Here is an 8,430-nt window from a genome sequence, read left to right as displayed (position 1 = left end):
TCTTCCCGTGTTTGTCATGCCACGTCAATAACGTATATCCATATCTCCTCTGACAGAAGTCAAGCAATTTCTGTAAAACTTTGCTCTGAATGTGCGCGCGCGTGTAGTGGCAATCTGAGTGTGTGTTGCAAATAGAGAATGTCTGCCGTTGGTCTCATGCATCATGTATATGGGAATTCATGGGCCATGGATTGGGGCTGGCATGGCTAATAGCTAACAGAGTGAAGGGCGATCTATCTGACATTACACTGCATGTCACCCCATTGACTTCCATTGACTGTGCTTTGGTGCAGAGTGGCATCAATATCATCGCCTCACACCACTCATGAAACGCTGTGTGCCTCAGGCTGAGCAGTAACTGATGTTTGATGTTTTTCATGCTGTTGGCTGAAATATTGATCTCCTCTGACAGGAATGGTGGATATGATGACATGATATGTAGCTTTAATGTACTCTCCCTCTGTACATCTTTCTGATATTCATTTATGCGTTTTCCTCCGTAGCACACTACACTTAATAGCGATAGTTTGACATTTTGGCTTATTCATTTCTTGCAGAGAGCTTGATGAGAAGATTGATACAACTGTCATATCTACACTACATGGCCAAAAGTATAGTGTATATTGTATTTCTATTCAATGAGGCGCTGGAGCTTCAGTTAGCTTAGTTTAGCTTAGCATAAAGACTTGAAGCAAGGGAAACAGCTAGCCTGGCTCTTTTAAAAAGTAACAAATCTGCCACCCAGCACCTCTAAAGTTCACCAGTTCACAAGTTCTATCTTGTTTATTGAATCAACACAGAAACCAAGCACCATGAGGAATCTTGTTGTGAGGTAGCTAGCGGAGACTCCCGGAAGTCACCGCTCCCCAAGAACCGTAAAATCATTTTTACACTTTGGTTTTTGTGTGGATTAACAAATCACTTGTAACGTTAACACGTTAGTGAGCTTTAGAGATGCTGGTAGGCAGATTTTTTTTTTTTTTTTACATTTCGACAACAATAGGATACAGATACGAAAGTGGTATCGATCTTGACATCTAACTGTAGGCAAAAAAGTGATTGGCATATTTCCCAAAATGTCAAACTATTTATTTCACAGAATTCCAGTTACTTTGGTTCCGTGTGTTTTTTTCTTTTCTCTCCTAACTTTATTTATTTCTTCGCAGACAATCATGTGGATGCAGCCACCAAAAGCAGGACCAGCGAGGACATCCTCAGATCCTCCAGACTGTCCACCTACTCACCTGAGCCATATACCCAGTCAGAGTCTGACTACTACCCATACACCAGCTCCCCCAAGGGTAGGAAGTTTTTGAATGGCAGCTGCATTTTGTTTTTATTCGCTGCTGGGCCAAGCACAGACATATAAGTACAGTTCCTGTACTTGTACTCTGTGTTGTCATATTTATTCACTCTATTAATGTTTCCACTCTCAGCTCTATATTCCTACAAGGAATCTCTTTATCTGTTTCCTCTCTCAGCTATCGGATGCCGAGAAGACGCTTCTCAACAGGAGGAATGAAGAGTTGGAGTCACAGTCTTCAAAGAGTAAGAGCTTCATTATTTTCTTTCTCTCTTTCTTCAACATCTGGTTGAAGAAAGTCACCTCCTCAGAAACAACCATAATAATGCACTCCTTATGGTATGGTACTTTCCCCATTTTCCTTCACTGTACATTAAATTAGCAGTTTTCCCTTGTGTCTCTTTCTTTTTGCCTCCCCCTTCTGCCTCTTTCCTCGCTCCCTCTCAGATTGGGAGTGGCATTGGGAGGATGATCCTAAAGGAGGAGATGAAAGCCAGATCTGGTTCCTATGACACGACCCCTGGGGCAGTGCGAGGAATTCTCGTAGTGGGAGCAAGGAACACTCAACACTACAGGCTACGGCACCACGGTGTACAACAACACTGTCAACGGATGTAAGGATCCACCCTGCCCCCTTCGCAGCTCCCTCTTTGTCTCTTGTTCTTTCTGTTTGTGCAAGTTCATGAATGCCTGTAACTGCTGACAGTATTCCTGTGTAGCCATTCCTTTCCATGTGATCATATATGTTGCCAAAGATCTTTTTATGAGACTCATATCTGCTGTCATTGGGGCTTGGGGTGAGGAGGTGAAGTTGTGGATGCAGGTCAGAGAGGGTCATGGCTGCTGCAGGCAGGGTGTTTTATTGATGGAAAGATTTGAGATAGCTGAACAGCTGCTGCCGAACCTGTGGAAGCACAGCAGCAGGAGCAGCTGTGCCTTCATTGTTGTATCTGATCACGCTGACTCTGAACATTTCAAGCTACCAAAAGTGTTCAACTAGGTGCAAATGTGCCAGATGTGATAAAGCCGGACCTGAAGCTACCAATTGTTTCTATTTGGACCACGCTTCACTGGTTCACTGGACTGTTATTTAGCCCCTGAGAGTCAGACACCACCAGCCTGTCTTCATCACCATTCAGCAATTCCCTCTTCTTTACTCCATCTCTTCACCAGCTCCTCTCTCCTAATATCGCTCTCCATATTCTACTCTGTTACTCTCTATCTATCCTTCCATCTATATGTGTTCTCTCTCTCTCTCTCTCTCTCCCTCTCACAGCTGGTGTCCCATATCCTGGTTTATTTATGAGCAATAAGATCTCTCATTAAAACTATTTCTCTGATGGGGGGACACAACTGCATGGGACTCTGTTGTCTACAGTTGAAAGGCAACAAAGCTTTGTAACCACACAAGCTGTGTAGTGCGATGAGATGGTGCACTGTGTCTTGTATGTTGTTTTCCTAATTTTATTTCTCCCCTTGTTCCTGAACCAGTCCTGGCTGGCCTCTTTCTGCCTTATTGCCCCTTTGATGTTTTGGGTTCCTCCCAGGGCTTGATGGGTACCCATCTTGCTCCTTTTCTGTTTTTGTTGTTTTTGTTATGCCTCAAACTAGAGAGACGGCTGTCAAATCTCCACAGAAATTTTGCCTTAATATTTTTTGGAAGAATTTAATCAGCATTTAGGTCAGGGCAGACCAAAATGCTGCTGCATTTGTTTTCTTGTTGTAATAAGGAAGATGATCTCTTTATTTCACAGCTCCAGATCTCAGTACAGCGCTGATAGTGGTGAGTTTATCATTTATGTTTCATGCATTTTCTGAAATGACTTGTCTAAATGCAGACCACCTCCGTTCATGTTCTGTTTTATTTAAATAGAAGTTGTTTTTTGTTTAGTTTTTGAACGGAGGTTGGCATTTCATCATAAATGATGTGTTTGTGCTGATTCAATGACCTTACATCAACAAAGCTCCATTATATGTGCACACATCTGGAACAGTTAGGAATTGTTTGGTTGGTCAGGAGCGCCATCTTCTGGCACTGATTTCAACTTGCCAAACTACATGAAAATAAGTGGTGATGTAAGAACTGTTGTCTTGATTAAGGTACTATTATCTGTTGTTTTCTGTATTTTAGATTTTTTTGTAAGTCCGCCTCGCTACCAGGATATGGACGCAACGGCATCCAGAGGGTGGAACAAGACACAACAATCCACGATTGGGTGTATTTATTATACAGACTTGGGGCTTATATTCAGTTGGTCTCACATCTTTAAAATTGCATTTGTTATATGAAAATTACATCAACATCAAGGCACTAGAGTTGATTATGTTAGGGCTGTTGTTATTCCAAATCTCATTCCATCGTTTATATGTCTCCATTTAAAAAATAATAATGTGCCAGTATCTGTATAAGTTGTCCTTCTTTACACCTGCAGCCTCAGAGTGCAGATTGCTACCAGTACCAGTATGACAGTGGCAGCGAGGTCAACTGGGAAGCAAAGGTAATTTAAAACCCTATCCCTTATTAGATTGAAGCGATAATTTAATGGGTTTTTTCTATTGTACTGACTTAAATTCTCCTTCTCTGTCCTCCCAGCAGAATACAAGGTAAGGTTTTAAAATAATCACTAGAAAAAATTAGTTCCAATATTGTAATTAGGTGTCTGAAATTTGGTAAAGCATGGCTGCCTCTCTCTCTAAAGATTTACCCCTATGAAGCGCTCATTGTCACCACCAGAGGTCGCAATAGGCTGCCCAAAGATGTAGACAGAGCCAGGCTGGAGGTAAGGTTATGCATGGGGTCATTAGGCTACCTGTGCAGGAAAGAAGTTGTCCCTGGTCCAGTTAAAAACTAGCGCCATAGACAAGATTTTAGAAATACAAAGATTATACCCACAGTAGAAGCCCACCCGCCTACAAGACTTCTGACAAGCCACCAATCAAACTCTGTTTCATATATAAAAATAATATTTAATTCCCATCCCAATTTTAACTGTTAAATGATATCTTATAAAATTTGATCTAATATTGTGGTCTGGTACAGACTTTATTTCTATATTATTTATTTATACATTTCATTTTTGCCTAGAAGACTGACTTTGGTCTAAACATGTTAGTATCAGCCTTAGAAAACCCAACAAGTAAACTACTGTATGGGTGTAATTGTTTAATTTATGTGTGTGTTTTTGTCAGTATAACCTTGATGTCCTCAACTTCTGTTATGAATTGACACTTTACAAATACATTTAATTGAAACTGAATGGCAACTAAGGCCTAGTTGAAAAGAATAGTAGTAGAGGAATGTGAGACGTCCTTGGAAAGTGTTAAAAAATGACAGGTACAATGTGATAACCTGGGTTGTCTTTTTGTCTTTCTTTGTGTTCTCAGCGTCACCTTTCCCCAGAGGAGTTTACCCAAGTGTTTGGCATGACCATGGAAGATTTTGACCGGCTGGCTCTGTGGAAGAGAAATGAGCTCAAGAAACAGGCCCGACTTTTTTAATAACATATTGGACATCCTTTGATACTGGCATAAATAGAGTGAGATACTGGCTGTAGAAGGGGAAAGAAAGAGATGGAAGACTTCTACTCAGTTTCACTGCCATGGCTGAGAACCTGTTCTAGATCTCCTCATACCACAAAAAAAATTCTGGTCACACCAGTGTGGACTGAGATACTGAGGGAAGGCCACAGAAACATTATGCACAGTTGGACTATTAAAACTGTTACATGGTTGCCAGTGCAACTGTGGCGTTATGATGGAGTGGTGTTTAAGCATAGAGACTATAGTACAATAGTGTTGTGCTTTTCTTAAGCCTGAAGGATGAAGGACGGTGTTACTGCGCCCTATAAGGCCACTTGTGGGGATGTCTGTGACCAGAGCCGCAGTACTAAAACATAAAGAGAGAATTTTGGCTTTGCCTTATTTGTTATGCTCTATTAGTTATGAGTGTGCAGCACCAGCAATCTGAATGAGTAGAATGTAGATACGTATATTATTTCTGACACTTTATCAGTTTGAATGATTAGATGAGGAGAATGAGTGAGTAAGCATACAGCATCACCTAGCTTTGGTTTATAATAGGGATGCGTTTTGTTCACCCGTTTCCCTGCGTTTGCTCTTTCACATTTAAATGCTGTGTCCCTCTGGTTTACACTAATTGATATAGAATGAGACAAGAAACAATCTGAGCTGGACGCAGCTTTTCAAGTCAATTGATGTGTAGAAAATGAAAACCAAAGTGAAATGCAAATATACAGATTAGCAGATCACTTTCATTTAATGTTCTGGTTAAATAGTTCAAGGTCACTGTGCAGCTGTATGGTAACCTAAAAGAATGTGCAATCCAGTAGATTAAATACATAAGTAAACACAAATTCAGTCCTCCTGCTCCATGTTTTCCAGCTCATTGCAATAGAATAATGACTAAATGTTTTAGAATGAGGACTGTAGTAGTCCATACATTCACATTCTGTTATTTATTAATTACTTTTAGAATGATAATCCAATAATTTTGTAGCTACAGAGATTATATTCATTCACAATGAAATGCTCTGCAAGGTATTAACACACTGACAAAGATCCAGGGTTGTTGAAGACTTTACTTCCTTTGAATACTGTTATTTTTGATTTGTCACTGAAAATTAAACTTTAATCAAATTCTGTCTCTTCTTTTTTATTTGTAGCTGGGAACCATCCACTTGTATTTTGTAAAGGAATTGTTTGACATTTTTGGAATTACTAGAGGGCAGACAGGGGAAAAAACAGGGATTTGGACCCAGACGCAGGAACACCAAGCCAGCAAGTTCAGTTTTCTATTTTTACTGAAGAAACAAAAGGTACATTCCATGGTGAGGTGATGTCCAACATTCCATGTGGCAAATCCAGAACAGAAGTAAAATAAAAACAGGTAGTACATTCAGGTAGTTATTCCAAAGTCCACACTAGACACCAAACAAAGACGGACTGACAAAGGACCAGGGAAGCACACGGACTACACACACACACACACACACACACACACGCAGGAAGTAAAGTAAAACAAAACAGAAGGGGAAGACACAAAATAAACAGAAGTCCAAACCAAACCATGACAGTACCTTGCCCCCATCAAGGAATGGCTCCCAGGCCGGCAACGTGACTGAAAACCAGGACCAGGAGTCTGAGTCAAAGAACAGAACAGAACAAGAGGGAGGGCAGCCAGGAGGCAGGATTGCTGGACTGGAGGCCAGTGACAGAGCAGCTGGGCTGGTTAGCTGGTATCTGGAGTCAGAGCTGAAGGCCGGCGACAGGGCAACAGGATTGGAGATTGGCTACAACAGGGAGTTAGGCAGGAGGGAGTAGGCATGGCTGCAGTTCTCGCTCAGGGACGTGGGGTTGCTTAAACTCAGTAGAGACAGGAAGTAGCAGTAGCTCAACAAAGTCAGGGTGTTGCTGCAGCCCAGCAGGTGTCTGAGAACCAGACGAAACTGGTGGCAATCCAGTGGAACAGAGCAACTGAGTCTCTTGCTTGCTAATCAGCTGAGTCTATGTGAAGCTGGATGGAGAAGTCTCTGAAGAGCAGATCAGCTGACTCTCTGGAACACAGGGCAAACTGAATTACTGTGAAGCTGTTCAGATGGCCAGTTTAGTCTCTGGGAGGCTGAATAGCATAATCTCAGAGGCGCTGGTCACCTGAGTCTCTGTGGAGCTGGCCATCAATGTTTCTGGGAATCTGGCTAGCACAGTTTCTGGAGCGCTGGCCAGCTGAAGCAGACTGATAGCAAGCTGGAGGCTGGTGGCCTGGATGCTTGCAGACTGCATAACTGGCTGGCTGCTAGCAGGCACGGATGTAGGCAGATTGCTAACAAAGTCCAAAAGTTCATCAGAAATAGCGTCTGCTGGGTCCATCATGGTCAGTCCTCACTGTCATGTGTGCAGACACGGGAAAAACAGGGATTTGGACCCAGATGCAGAACATTAGGTAGAGCAAGTTCGTTTTCTTAATTTAATTGAAAGAAACACAAAGGTACAATCTTACAGTGAGGTGGTAGGTTCACATGTCCAACAATCCAAGTGGCAAGTCCAGAACAGAAATGAAATACATCCAACAGTGCACAGGTAATTATTCCAAGTACATAAACAAAAGAAAGCAATCCAGGGATGGTAGACAGGCAAGATCAAAGATACAAAATACACAGCAAACAAACATGCAAGTGAGGGTAACAGGCAGGGACACTAGACACTAAATGAAGACGGACCAGGGCAGCGCACGGAATACGCACACACACACACAAGATGGCAGGATCATTACACACAGGTGAAACACTTTAGGCATAAATATCAACATCCATCCATCGTCAACTGCTTATCCTGCGTACGGGGTCACGGGGGGCTGGAGCCAATCCCAGCTGGCATCGGGCGAAAGGCAGGGTACACCCTGGACAGTAAATATCAACATATAATGCTGTAAATAAAAATGTGAAAAGAAAAAATAAATTAATTAAATAAATCTTTTTAAAGTGAGTGAATAAAATTGTAACCCACACCCTTAAGTTGGGGAGTGCCAGTGCGCATGTGTGGTGTACCATATTTGGGAGACACTAAGCCTCCGTTTAGCTGTAAATGTAACGTGTAAGTCATTGAGTCGCACATGTCGTTTTGTGTGAAAACCGTTCAACGAACTGCATCTCTCATCTCGCACAATATACGTCACCAACATGTTAGCGCGGTAATGCTAGTTAACATTCATTGCTTGGTTGCTATTAGCTGGATTACTTAGCTGTGTTCCACGCAGAAATATATCTCACCTGATGTGATTCATCCAACGACTCTTAGTCCTTTTATCACATCATCCTCTCATGTAAGTTTTTTGACCTTAGCTTCAGAAACTTTAGCTTCAGTCATTGAGAGAGACAGTTACGATGTCACACACATGTCTTTTGGGTTTGTGGTCTTATACCTAAACTGTTTTACATCAAACTGCGGCTTGAATTTAAAATTTTTCTTTGAAATTCACAAACATCATATGTGTAATTCAAACGGGATCACAATATTTGTTGTCCCTCGCCATTTACTGCTGGAAATATTTTTCCCGAAATAAGTGCGGTGTGTAGATAGAATTGGCTTGGTTCAAAGGTAATAGAAACAAA

At 41.7% G+C, this 8,430-nt stretch overlaps 1 long non-coding RNA gene across 1 annotated transcript; it reads left to right on the top strand.

Moving 5' to 3' along the window:
* The first annotated feature begins 3,894 nt into the window (after positions 1–3,894).
* LOC119882147 lies at positions 3,895–4,809 on the top strand. Its single transcript, XR_005440465.1, has 3 exons — positions 3,895–3,907; positions 4,003–4,083; positions 4,688–4,809. It is a non-coding gene; the product is annotated as an uncharacterized LOC119882147 (long non-coding RNA).
* Positions 4,810–8,430: the final 3,621 nt, after the last annotated feature.

Source organism: Micropterus salmoides, unplaced genomic scaffold (assembly GCF_014851395.1).
Source record: "Micropterus salmoides isolate LMB-PRFRI ecotype aquatic unplaced genomic scaffold, ASM1485139v1 Ms_hic_scaffold_2932, whole genome shotgun sequence".
Lineage (NCBI taxonomy): Eukaryota > Metazoa > Chordata > Actinopteri > Centrarchiformes > Centrarchidae > Micropterus > Micropterus salmoides.
Note: the sequence above shows the minus strand (reverse complement) of the source record. Positions and strands in the feature narration are given on the sequence as shown.